General features: G+C 27.7%; 1 long non-coding RNA gene and 1 pseudogene across 2 annotated transcripts; one reads left to right on the forward strand and one right to left on the reverse strand.

The window, feature by feature from the left end:
- Positions 1-7,544: 7,544 nt before the first annotated feature.
- Positions 7,545-9,328, reverse strand: LOC146883280 (uncharacterized). Its single transcript, XR_014985092.1, has 3 exons — positions 9,139-9,328; positions 8,215-8,908; positions 7,545-7,801 (listed from the first exon to the last, which is right to left on the reverse strand). It is a non-coding gene; the product is annotated as an uncharacterized LOC146883280 (long non-coding RNA).
- Positions 9,329-10,920: 1,592 nt separating this feature from the next.
- LOC146883281 (uncharacterized) lies at positions 10,921-14,488 on the forward strand (annotated as a pseudogene). The gene is made up of 3 exons (XR_014985271.1): positions 10,921-11,335; positions 11,654-13,492; positions 13,599-14,488. The product of XR_014985271.1 is annotated as an uncharacterized LOC146883281 (transcript).
- The last annotated feature ends 323 nt before the right edge of the window (positions 14,489-14,811 follow it).

The raw sequence follows: 14,811 nt of genomic DNA on the forward strand, positions 1-14,811 counted from the left end.
TATATATATTAAAGTAAATAGGCTACTCTTGTTTTGAAGAAGACTCGTTAATTAATGATCACCACGTGTCCAATTTCACATACTAGCACTTGATCTACTAAATGGATCATCAAATTAGAAAAAACAAGTCAATGATAATGTTGTTTGTTACTCCTATCATTTTCTTCGGTAATTTATTACTCCTTTTAATATTATATATTCTCAAGATGTATTTTCAGGAAAAAAATGTGAAGAAAATATCAAAAGAAAATGGAGATAAGTATAGATTATATTTGTCTACTATAAAACAATGGTAATAACATTCGTACATTGACGTGATATATTGAATCATCGATATTTTAAAATTTTTTAACTGTATTTCTGTAGTTAAATATTTATGTCAATTTGGTGACGTGGTAATTATCTTTTACTGTTATCTAATTTTAAATGTTATCGCATATTAATACAAAATATTTTGTAAAAAAAAAGACCTTTATGACTATATTTTTTCCAAATATTGAACGTAAATTATTTTTAACCTTAATTAAAATTATAAATTCAAAATAAACAAACATAAATTATAAAAGTATTAGATATAACTATAAAATTATGAATTATAAAATTATAAATATATATATATATATATATATAATTTGATAATTTTGTATTTTCATAATTTTATAATATTATAATTTTGTAATTTAATAGTTTTATAATTATATAATTTTATATTTTTATATTTTTATAATGTTGTAATTATGAAATTATATATTTTTTATAATTTTATAATTTATTAACTTTTGTAATTTTATATTTTTTTAGTTTTTTAGTTTTATAATTTTTTATTTTATAATTTTGTATTTCATAATTTATAAATATAAATACACATTTTATATTTTTATAATTTTTATTTTATAATTTTAACTAAATTTAAAAATATGTTTTGTTAAATATAGTAAATATTTGAAAAAGATTTCATTATGGTCTCTTGTAACAAAATATGATGTGACGCTATTCAAAAAGAATGATCGTGCAAAATAATTGTCACATTACAATATTAACCAGCTACATTTAATTGTAGGGATCTAGCTGAAAATTTTTTAAATCCTAAGGACCGAATAAACCATAAAAATTTATTAAGAACTTAAAATTAAAATTTTCAAATTTATCAAGGACTCAAATCACAATTAAAACGTGCAATTAATAAGATTAAGAGGAGTAAGTGATAAAAGTGTTTGAAAATAAATTGTAGTTCCATTAGCCAGTAATTATACATTATCCTCTGTGAGTTCCAATATTTGTCATACAATTCAAATGTCATCAATTTGAACACAAATTTTAAGTTGCAAACAATTAAGAACTAAGAAGTTTAAGATATCAATTTAGTGTGAGAAAAACAAGGTGAAGTGTCCAAATAATGATGCTGCCATTAAAAGCACAGATAAACAACCTTGCTTTTTAAAAAGGCTTAAAGCCACCAACTACAATAGTGGAATACTTTAGATTACTTCACAACCCTTTTATCTTAATAATTCACAACCTTTTTATCCACAGCTTTAGAGTATTTCATCTTCTTCTATTATCTCCTTATATGAGAAACGAAAACACATCAGCTTAATCTTACAGAAAATCAGACATAAATGACAAACTAAACGACACTCTTGTCAGTCCAATATCTATCGATCATGATGAGTAACTTTCCAACTATGTAAAAGATAGCAATAATTCAAAGATATTTTAAAGAATTAAAGGATCAACCATGTTCATTACTGTCACTTCCCCACTTCCTTACGTCAAATAATAACAGAATTGTTATTTGTGTGTATAAATATAGTGTATACTATACTGCTAATTTTGTAAGCACCAATTAATGATATCTTATATTCTTGTGTCTGAAGAAATAGGCTAGTCCATAGCTGAAACAAGATGCCTTGTTATTAATTATGTAATATTTATCATTTTTAATATATCAATTTATATGTATTTCCTCTCAAATTACACAATTTATGAGTAACGTGAATTCTAGTCATACCTCGTGATGTTCAACCAAAGTGATCCAAGCCACGAAAAAAAGATTAACTAGGAAAAAAAATTACGATTTTATAAGATTTGAATTAGTTTATTTGAATTGAACTGAAACTTCAGATTTATAATTGATTTTTGTAATAGAAGTAACTAAATATGTTGATAATTGATTCAATCACGATCATTCATCTAGAATATTCTCGCTCTTCAGTTACAAATTTTGAAGGGATTTCAATTTTAAAATAGAAGGCAGAGACGTGAATGAATTTCAAAATGGATCAAAATGGGTCAAAATGAGAAGCAGAAACGTGAATTTCAAACGAAGCCTCTGCGTCGAAATGAAAGGTGGTCAAATCAGTTTCAGATGCATTTAAAAGTTAGCGAAGTTACCAAATACCCAAACACAAATTCACTACGGAGCAGAAAACAGGGACAAAACAGTAATAACGTTTTCAGCTGCTTAAACCATTCCAACAGGGTACCAAAATGACGAAAAAACCTATTTATTGGACACATGTCAGATAATTAGATAGGGGTGTATCCCTAGTAGTTTGTTTTCTTAGTTTTTACTAGTATGACACCCGTGCGTACGCACAAGTTTTTTTTTGTTTTTGTGTTATTGTTGTTATAGGTATTTTGTTTAAATATTATATAATTTGTTGGTTAAAAATTAAATTAAAGTATTGTTATTATTGATATAATTTATGTGGATTTGTAAATATATTATTTAGATTTTGGTTAATTATGACAATCTGCTTTATTATCTAATTATTCAAGATCATTGATTATGTTCATTATATATTAATATAATGCATAGTTACACAATACATACTTTATAGTTATACTTAATTTATATTGAAATATTGAAATTACTACATTTCAGAATAAATATGAAGATGTGATTTTTGCGGTAAGGTATAATAATTAGGTGTCTTGTGAACTTTTGTTCCGTGCATATTACATATCGTTATTAAAATAAAAATATTGGTATATTGTGAACTTTTGTCTCGTACAAAAGTATTGTCCACATATGAATAATCAATTTAAAGAAAAATGGAAAAATGCAAACGAATTATGAAATGCATTGAGTTATATATTTTATTGAAATGAAATGCATATGTACATATTGTTGTTAAAATAAAATATAGGAATATTGAGAACTTTGGTCTCGTGCAAAAGTAATGTCCACACATGAATAATCAACTTAAACAAAAATGCAAAAATAATGTAAGATTGATGTTAACATTTTTAAACAAAAATAAATGCAGGTATTGTTATCAATGTAGACATTAAATTTATAATAATCAATTCTTAATGGGCACACAATTTTTTTTTAAATGTACATTGAGTTGTATATTATATTGAAATGAAATGCATATGTATATATTGTTGTTAAAATAAAATATAGAAATATTGAGAATTTTGGTCTCGTGCAAAAGTAATGCCCACACATGAATAATCAACTTAAACAACAATGCAAACATAATGTAAGATTAATGTTAACATTTTTAAACAAAAATAAAAGCAATTATTATTATCAATGTAGACATTAAATTTATAATAACTAATTTTTGGGTACACGCATTTTATTTTATTTTTGTTTAAAATGTACATTGAGTTATATATTATATTGAAATAAAATGCATCTGTACGTATTGTTGTTAAAATAAAATATAGGAATATTGAGAACTTTGGTCTCGTGCAAAAATAATGTCAACACATGAATAATCAACTTGAACAAAAATGCAAACATAATGTAAAATTGATGTTAACATTTAAACAAAAATAAATGCAGGTATTGTTATCAATGTAGACATTAAATTTATAATAACTAATTTTTGATGGGTACACACATTTTATTTTATTTTTGTTTCAAATGTACATTGAGTTATATATTATACTGAAATGAAATGCATATGTACGTATTGTTAAAATAAAATATAGGAATATTCTCGTGCAAAAGTAATGTTCACACATGAATAATCAACTTAAACAAAAATGCAAACATAATGTAATATTGATGTTAACATTTTTAAACAAAAATAAATGCAACTAATGTTATCAATGTAAACATTAAATTTATAATAACTGATTCTTGATGGGTACACATATTTTATTTTATTTTTGTTTAAAATGAAAATATTATGATTATCCAATAATATTTGGATGTAAATTTGTTTGCGTTCAATTATAAAATTGACATAATAATTTATGAGTCATATGTATAATAATTATAGTTGTTAAAAATATAATTATAATTATATTTAATAATGACAATAATTATAACTATAACTATAATAATTATTATCATTACAACAAAAATCACTTTAGACAACAACATAAAATTATGATATAAATTATAAAAACCGTGGTCTAAAGATTAAACCATAATTTTTTAGACGTGGTATAGGTGAGTATAGCTATAGGTAATAGACAACGGTTTTTAGTATGATAATATTTTTAAAACCGTTGCTTAAAATTCTCACAATAAACAACAATTTTACATGTTGATTTTATACTTTACCTATGTTTTTAGACCACATTTTTACTAGTTTTGCCCACATAGTTTAAAGCAACAATTATATAATCATGGACTTTCATGATATTTATACATCATTTATAAAAATGTTGTTTATTATATGTTTAGGCTACATTTATTTAGCCGTTGTCTATTTTAGTGTGGTCTAAACTATAAATTGTTGTAGTGTATTAATAAAAATAATATATATAAATTTATAAACTTTATAGTTTGGTAACTATTATTTTATCTAAAATTATTAATCAAATATTTAACCTCTAAATATATACAAACGAACTAAATAAGATGATATAATAATTTTTTCAAAGTTCACTCTTAAATTAGTTGTAAACAAAAATACACGTAGATGTTGTTATCAATGTAGCATTGAATTTATAATAAAAGTTAAACATAATATAATAAATACGAAAGTATATTTATAACAATATATAAAGAGATACTCTCTTTTATGTCCACGTTTTGTTATTCCAGTTTTACTCTTACTATTATTTTTAAAATTATAATATTTTATATATAACAATATATAAAGAAAAGACGGGTACATATGCACGGGTCATGTTTTTTGTTTTATTTTTTTTCTTTAATTTTTCAAAATAAATTTCATCATTATTATATATTAATAAAAAACTAATTTAAATGTTTATTTTTATCGGATTAATTATATATAATTATTAATTCATTATTTTAGCATAGAATTGATATTATTATATATCAATACGAAAGTCTTCTATGTTTATTCATTAATATTGCTCATGTCTTTTGGTGAATATAAGAAAAGGTTGATACCATTCAATGTTAATTCAATAATATTGCTCCTAATTTTTTTCAACAGAGTAAATAAACTTTTTTAATATGACAATAAACTGTGGAGAGTGAAAAAATCAAATATTTAACTAAAATAAAAATTTATTATGATTAAAAATTCAAATATAATTTAAATTTTTTGTATTGTATTAAAAAAATAATTAAGTTTGATTAAAGAATTTTGAATATTGTTTTTAAATATTTAAATAGAATAATTATATCATATATGTCCTAAAAAATTTAATTAATTTTTAATGCATTAATCTATATATATATTTTATTACATTTCAATTTATGATGAATAAGATTTTCATAATAAAAATAGTACTATTACTAAAAGAGAGAAGTTCCCTTGTTCTATGTCCTGCAAAATTGCAAAGCATGCAATATATAGACCCAAAGAATGAAATAATTACCCCTATGATACATTATTATATATTTATGCTGCAATAAAGACATACGTTTAAGAAGACACTCGTAAAGACATAAAATACCATAATAAACATATTAGTGGTCCAATAAATTTAAAAACGTCTTTATTGGAAGTTGTGTATGTGTGAGTTGAAATACGCTCAGATTTAGTAATTTAGTTATACAAAGATTGCATTGTTTCATGAGCAGTCATAACTTGCACATTATCTTGGATTTCGTTTATTTGCAATGCAATGGAAACAATTATAATCTTGGAATATGAAATCATTTATGAGTTATTTATGTAAACCATTTAATAAATATTTATTAATGAATTGGTAAATGTAAACAGGTTTAATCTTGGAATACGAAACCATTTACAAAATTTGTAATAATATATTAATTACTTGATTTATAAAATTATTTTATTTGGAATATGTTTATATTGAATATAAATTTTAATATAAATACTAAAAAATATTAGAAATAAATAATAAAAATAATTATTAATCAACCAAATTTGGAAATAGATGATGACAAAAACTTAGTTTGGTAAATTAAATATAAAAATGAAGTTTTCAAGTCTTTCTGAAAATGTATTTTGTGAATATCATTTTCAGGCTTTTTTAAAGTGTTGGAATCTGAAAATGTTAAATGATGAAAGCGTGTGAGAGAGATTGAACAATATCTGAAGTAGTGCATTGATGATTAAACAGAGAAGAGAGACGTAAATGAAGTGTGAAATGTGAAGAGAAGTAAATGTATATTTTGAATATTTTAATCTGAATAAGTTGAATCATGAAAGTGTATTGGAGATGAAACAATAAATGAAGCAGTTGAAATATTGGACCAGTGCAATGATGATTATCTGGACCAGTGCAATGATGATTATCTTGAGCAGTGCAAATAATAATGAAAAAAAATTTATGCAAAAGTGCACCATATTCGGATATCAAGAGAGATTAATGGATTATTTTAATATTTAAATCCCAATCAGTTGAAACATCATAACACATTGATTCCGAGCAGTTCAAATTAATGGAGCGGTTCAATTATCTAGACCAGTGGTGCAATGATGATTATCTAGAGTAGTGCAAATAATAATTACAGGAATTTATCTAAACGTTTGTTCAGATTTCGTATCCATTATATAGACGTTATGCAAATACGTTTAAAAATCTTTTCATTGGAAGTCGTGCATGGTTTCTTGAGCAATGATAACTTTAGATTTCCAATATGATGCAATCTTTCATATCTATCTTGAGCAATAATAACTTTAGATTTCCAATGCAGTGCAATCTTTCATATTTATTAAATCTTGGACTTTTTGAGCAGTGATAAACTTTACATTGATTTTGGAATGTGTTTATTTTCAAAAATTAATATTTAATGTTTATGTTAAATGATTTTAATAAAAACTATTTAATACCTAATATTTAATGTACGCCAGTGACATTTTCATTTCAAATTTACTTGAAAATATGTTTCAAACATTAATTCTAGTTTTTAAAGTAAACATATGTTATAAAGTTCTTTAATTTTTTTTTATAATTAATTATAATTATTTCAAAATATGTTTAACATTTATTTATAGTTATTTAACATTTTTTATTTTCAGTTATTTGATTCAAGAATTTAACAATTTAATTAATGACTTTGTGAAAAGTATATAACATGAAAAAAATAGACACATAACTTAATATGGAGATGTATAACTACAAATTTATAATAAGTTTAAATTAAAATTACATATAAAGTACTAAACTTTAAAAGCAATTTACTGGATAGAGAACTTTGACATCTATGCTTTTTTTTTCACTTTCAACTTCAAAAAGAACTTCACGGTGATTCTCTACAGATAGTTCATGAAGCGCACAAAATTTTTTCGACCCAGCTCTTATCTTAACAAATGTTGGTCTTATGATCAATTTCCACTGGACTTCACGGTCACTTTCATGTATGTTTTTTTGCTGTCAACTTCCAAACTAACAGAGTCCTTCTCTCTTAGTGAGTGAAGGGTACAAAACTTTTTCCAGCTACAACCTATCTTCACAGACGTTGATGTTATCAACAAATTGCATTGGAAGAAGAATGTTAAGAGAAGAAGAAGAATAATATAACATTTATCAAATGAAACCATCATTAAAAACATTATTAATAGAAAGTTATATACTGAGAAATAGAACTTTCAAGAGTCACAATTATTACTGCACTTTGTTAGTAAAAATCATTTCACAATTAAGAGTAAAAATAAAATAAAATAATTATTAATTAATAATAAAATGAAAGATCTACATGGATGTCCCATAAATCATTGATCCATCAAAGAGAAGAACAAAAACTTCAGCCTTTTTTGTGTTCTTCAATTGGTTCACCAATCTCACAGAAAAACATCATTCATCAATTACCAAGAAACAAAAGAAAAAAGAGTCAAAGAAAAAGAAAAAATCTTTCACCTTTTTGGTGTTCTTCATTCTCTTCATGAATCTAAAAAAAAACCTTCATCCACAATGAAAAATAATTACATATTGTAGAAGCAAAAAAGATCAAAGCGAAGAAAAAAAGCTTACACCTTGTAGGCATTCTTCGATCAGTTCATTCAACTATTTCACGAAAAATCTTCATGGATGTCCCATAAATAATTGATCCATCGAATAGAAGAACAAAAGCTTTGGCTTTTTTTGTGTTCTTCAATCTGTTCATCAAGCTCACCGAAAAAACATCAAGTTGTTACATTTTTTATGTTCTTCACGGTACTCATGAATCTGAGAGCAAAATATCAATCAAACAGAAAAATACAACAAAGAAAAGTAGTAAATATGGTAGAAGAACAAAAAATCACTGAGAAGAAAAAAAGTTGTTATCTTTTTGGTGTTCTACACGGTATTCATCAATCTGACATCCATCCAACAAAGAAGTATAACAAAGAAAAATAGTTAAATGTGGTAGAAAAACACAAAAATCAGAGACAAGAAGAAAAGTTCTTACCTTTCTGATGTTCTACACGGTATTCATCAATCTGAGAGCAAAACATCCATTCAACAGAGAAATACAACAAAGAACCTAGAGATCTTTTGCAAATTGTTTTTCTGCAAAGCTTCATGTACGCAGCAAAATGAAATCCCTAGAGATCTTTTGCAAACTGCATTTCTACAAAGTAGAGACATTTGAAAGCAAATTTCAATCATGATATGTAGGGGGAAAAGCAAAATAACTTAAAAGCCCAGCATCAACTAAACATTTAACAAATAATTTGAGATCATTGCATGGATCAATCTGGAGTACCAAGATGGCCTTTCAACAAAGAAACACGAAAAGAAGAAAAAATTAGAGAAGAAAGAAAAAAAAAGTAACGAATGAAAAGGAAAAAGTAGAAGAACCTAGAGTGGTCAGAGTGTCATAGAAGAAGCTTGAATAATGGAAGAGTGCACTCGTTGAAATCCAAAACCATGTTAACCTTGACGAACAAAACCCTCGAATATTGTTGTTGGTTCCAAAGAAAAGAGTGTGGTTGATAAAAAAAAGTGTTTTTTAGGGTTAGGAACTCAGAGGGTAGAAGATGGTCTGAGAACATTTTGGCAGCAGGAGGATAAAAAGTTTAAGAAAGAGAGTGGGATGTGAAAGATATTTTTGAATTTTGAAAAGAGTGGTGAGCGGAAGTTAAATTGAGAAAAGAATCACTTCAATTACTAAAAACCCAAAAAATAAGGACACGTGTCACATATATAAATATGGGCATTTACGAAATTTTCACAACAGAAGCTGAAAAGAGAAAGAAAAGTGGATTTTACTGAAAAACCAAAAAAGAGGACAAGTGTCACTGTTTAAATTGGGGTACTTAGGTAATATCCAGAGGTCATTGTTTTCTTATATTTTAGAAGTAGATGATCAACTTACTCCTCCTAAAAGTAGGTTCATTGATGAGTTACAGAAGAAAAACCGAAAGTAAAAGTCATATCATCTTATTAAAAAAAAAACAAATAATAAAATACTTATGTAAAAATAAGAAATATTTTAAGCATTCAATAGAAAACAAAATTTATTATAATTTAATTAGAAATGTCAAATTTATGAGATACTTAAAAGTAAAAATTAATTTAGCATACATTTAAATCAATATTTTAATGAATTACTATATCATTTACCATATAAACTTTGAAATAAATAATTCATTGTATTAATATTTTACAAAATTAGAAACTCAATATTTGATTAAATGAAAATCACGTGTTAATGCATTTGAGGTTTTCTATTTGAAAACATAATAAGTTGACCTTTGAAATTAATAGTTTACTTGACTAACATTTTAATTAATGATTGACCAAATCAATATTTGAAATTAGTATATTTTAAAATTTTACTAAATCAATATTATTTTAGCATACATTAATTTTTTGTATTTTAAAAATATTTTATAAGCTATCATTTTAAAGCATATACATTGTTGTGAAGAGGAATGAAAAAAAGAGGTGAGTAGGGTGCAGGATGTTTTACATATGCCATGAATGACCATGAACACATGTACGTATAATTGATTTATCTAATATGACATTATCCAAAATTGATTCATGGTTAATTGATTAAAGGAATCAAACCACAACCACTTTTCTGAATTAAGAAATTTGAATGTCTATAATTTGAATTTGAATATTAAAGCAAGTGAACACAAGTAAAACGATAACAAATTAGTCAATTTTACATAACTTCGTTTGTTATTCGGTTTGATGCAAAAGTAAAAAATGAACAAAATTTAGGAGCAACGTGTATTGTAGCCATACCTGGTGATGTTAAATCAAAATCCACAGTAAAAGATGTGAAGCAGAGAGTCCACTCCACATTGGTGAATAGAGATGTGAAAAGGACAACGTTTTGATGAAGATATGGAATGAAGTTGCAGGAAGGGGCAAAAAGTGTACGAGTCAACACTGCTCTCTCATAGAGATTCCACATGCAATGCACACACACACATTTTCTGTATCTCTCCACAGATAGGGACCCCCTTCAACCAATCCTATCATAATTATTGTGGAAAAACCGCGTCTTTGGACTTTGAAAAAGGCTAAGAAGAATTTTGAAAGGACGTTTGGAATGGGCACTGATATATATATATATATGCATTCCAACCAAATGGCGATTGCATTATAAGAAATAGATATTTGAATATGAATGAATGAATTATGGGGAAGTGTGTTTGCAGTTTGGTGCTTATGGCCTTCTGTATGATGCCTGAGCTAGCATCTGTGTTTGGTGCCACCATCCCTTCTTCTTCCATCAATCAGGAACGAGAGGCTTTGCTCAACAGCGGTTTGTGGAATGATTACCGTAATATCTCAGACCATTGTGATTGGGAGGTTATCTCTTGCAATGAAGCTGGAACTGTTACTGCTATTGACAGTTGGTACATGAAGACTCCTTCATCACAAGAATTGCTTTGGATTCAGAAGTTGAACGTCACTGCCTTCCCCAATTTAGTCTCTCTGTCTCTAACTGGAATGGGTCTTAGAGGAATCATCCCCACAGAGATAACCACACTTACAAACCTTACTTCTCTTTACCTCTCCAACAATCATCTCCAAGGTAAGTTGTTGCAATTCTATTGATTGCATTATCCCTTACAAATCCTGTCACTGGAGAATCTAATTATCTCTTTCTTCCTATCATCTAACTGCAGGTTCAATACCACCCCAACTTGGTAACTTGACACAATTGCGGACACTATCTCTTTATAATAATTTTCTAACAGGTTCAATCCCATCTACATTTGGTCATTTGAAGAATTTGAACACTCTTTATCTTGATTCAAACAAACTTGAAGGTAACATACAAACATTCTTACAAATTCTCTCAATTGGAGAATCTAACTGCCCCTTTCTTCTTCATCTCATCTAACTGCAGGTTCAATACCACCCCAACTTGGAAACTTGACACAATTGCAAGAGTTATATCTCTCTAATAATTCTCTAGTGGGTTCAATCCCATCTGCATTGGGTCAATTGATCAATTTGCAATATCTTTATCTTGAATCAAACAAACTTGAAGGTAGGATTCCGACAGAATTAGGGAATTTGACAAAATTACAAATATTATTTCTCTCGGGTAATTCACTCACAGGTCCAATACCATCTACATTTGGTCAATTGATGAATTTGCAATTCCTCTATCTTGATTCAAACGATCTTGAAGGTAGCATTCCAACAGAAATCGGGAATTTGACAAAATTACAAGACTTATCTCTCTTCAATAATTTACTCACAGGTTCAATTCCTCCTAATTTGGGTCAACTAGAAAGCTTGACAAACTTCTTTTTTCAAGCCAACCAAATTATTGGTGTTATACCAGTAGAATTTGGAAATTTGAAAAGTTTACAAAGATTATATCTCTCAAATAATTCTCTCAGTGGTTCAATCCCTCCTACTTTGGGTCGTTTGGGGAATTTGAAACATCTCTTCCTTGATTCTAACCAAATAGAAGGTCACATTCCAGAGGAATTAGGAAATTTGTCCAAATTGGAAGTTTTGCAACTTTCTCATAACAAGATTTCAGGAATATTACCTCCAAAACTTTTGCAAATGGACAAAATGTCCTCTTTACATCTCTCGTCAAATCAGTTATGTGGTCGGATCCCTTTAGAAACCATGAGATGTCCCTATGCTACAATAGTTGATTTGAGCCATAACTTATTCAATGGAAGCATAACCTCTCAATTTGGTTGTGTAAATGACCTTAATCTTAGTCATAATTTTCTTGTTGGTGAGATTCCATTATTATGGAGCTTTGAACCTAGTCGATTAGATCTAAGTTATAATAATCTCTCAGGTAAAGTACATAAGGAACTTGCTAGTCTATCATACATAAACCTTTCGTACAATTCCTTTGATTTCTCACAAAATCTTGACTCAGTATCAAAGGTACCAAACTACTGTTTTTTTCATGAAGACTCATTAATTAATGATCACCACATGCCCAATTTCACATACTGCCACTTGCTCCACCAAACAAATCCTCAAACTAGGAAAAGTAAGCCCGTGATCATGTTAATTGTTCTTCCTATCATTTTCTTCATCCTTTTATTACTCCTTTCAATATTATATTTCTCAAGACGTAAGCCTAAGAAAAAGTGTGAAGGAATAGCAACAAAGAATGGAGACTTGTTTTCTATATGGAACTATGATGGTAAAATTGCATTTGAGGATATCATTGAAGCAACCCAAGACTTTGACCTCAAGTACTGTATTGGGACTGGCGCATATGGTAGTGTTTATAGAGCACAACTACCCAGTGGAAATATTGTTGCGTTAAAAAAGCTCCACCGTGTGGAATCTCAAAACCCATCATTTGACAAAAGTTTTCGGAATGAGGTGAAGATGTTAACAGAAATCCGTCATAAAAATATCGTAAAGCTTCATGGCTATTGCCTCCACAACCAATGTATGTTTCTTGTATATGAATACATGGAAAGAGGTAGTCTATTTTATATTTTGAATAACGAGGTTGAAGCTGTGGAGCTGAATTGGAGTAAGAGGGTGAATATCATTAAAGGGATAGCAAAGGCTTTATCCTACATGCATCATGATTGCAGCCCACCAATTGTTCATCGAGATGTAACAAGTAGCAATGTTCTATTAAACTCACAATTAGAGGCTTATGTCTCAGACTTTGGCACAGCTAGACTCCTTGATCCTGATTCTTCAAATCAAACCTTGGTAGTTGGGACTTATGGCTACATTGCCCCAGGTGAATGTCATTTTCTATTACAAAAACCGCAATATTTTTTATAACTAGCGTAATAATATATTTTGATAAGTTGAGTTAACTTTGTTTATTTCTTTGTCAACAACAGAACTTGCTTATACATTAAGAGTGACAGAAAAATGTGATGTTTTTAGTTTTGGGGTGGTGACTATGGAAACATTAATGGGAAAACATCCTAGAGAGCTAATATCAGCTTCATCAAACCCAACTACTCAAAATATATTGGTGAAAGATCTCTTGGATTCACGTCTTCCTCTTCCTCTTCAGAAAGATGCTCAAGATATAAATCTTGTGATAAATGTAGCATTATCATGTCTGTGCTTGAAACCAAACTTGAGGCCATCAATGCAGCAAGTGACTGAGAAACTCTCTAGTTTCAAATTCCCATTAAATTTGCCTTTCCATGAAATTTTCATCCATCAAGTGATGAGTCAAGACATATTTCATCTTTCATCCAATTTTCAAGAATGAAGTCTAGTGAGCCAAAGTTAAGGGAAGTAACAATGTTTTGCATATTTAGACAAGTAAGAATTTATCCTTCTTTAAATGCAAAAAATTTAGGTCATTTTGTTTTTCTGGTTTACATGAACAACTTCTTTGGTATTTTTGGTTTACCTTTATTCATTTATAGTGTGACTAATCATGTGATCATTTACCTTTCTCGTAATAATATTTCAGGTTTAATACATCCAAGACTATTGCAATGGCCATAATATGCTCTTTTAAAAGCTCCATGACTTTTTCCTCCACAATCAGTGCATGCTTTTGGTCTATCAATACATGGAAAGCGGTAGTTTATTTTATATTTTGATCCATCAATTGATGAGTTCATACATAGGTTACCTTTCATCGAAGTGTCAAGAATGAACTCTAATGAGTAGTGGTTAACGGATGTGATAAGACTTTGCATATCAAGAACAAGTAAGAAATTTTCTTTGCTTGAATGCAACACAATGCATTTTTGTATTTTTGAGTTTACATTATCTTCCCCTTTTGGTTTACCTTTATTTCTTTATAGCATGAAATTTTTATGATCTTGTAGAGAATGCAATTATCTATCTCCTAATAACTAATCAAGCTACACACTAATTTAAATATAAAATCATTCACCACAAACTCTAAGTTCACCTTTATGTTGATTAGAAATTGAAGTAGACTAATTTATATATTACGACAAAGTTGATGATTCATTTTGACCGGTTACTAAATTGAATGTAATATATTTTAAAATTGTATTCTAGTGATGATTAGCATTAATAAATGTTGAAAAGCACTCCACCATTTTCATTACTTTTTGAATA

Source organism: Vigna unguiculata, chromosome 10, assembly GCF_037176805.1.
Source record: "Vigna unguiculata cultivar grain cowpea cultivar isolate G323 ecotype 2 chromosome 10, ASM3717680v1, whole genome shotgun sequence".
Lineage (NCBI taxonomy): Eukaryota > Viridiplantae > Streptophyta > Magnoliopsida > Fabales > Fabaceae > Vigna > Vigna unguiculata.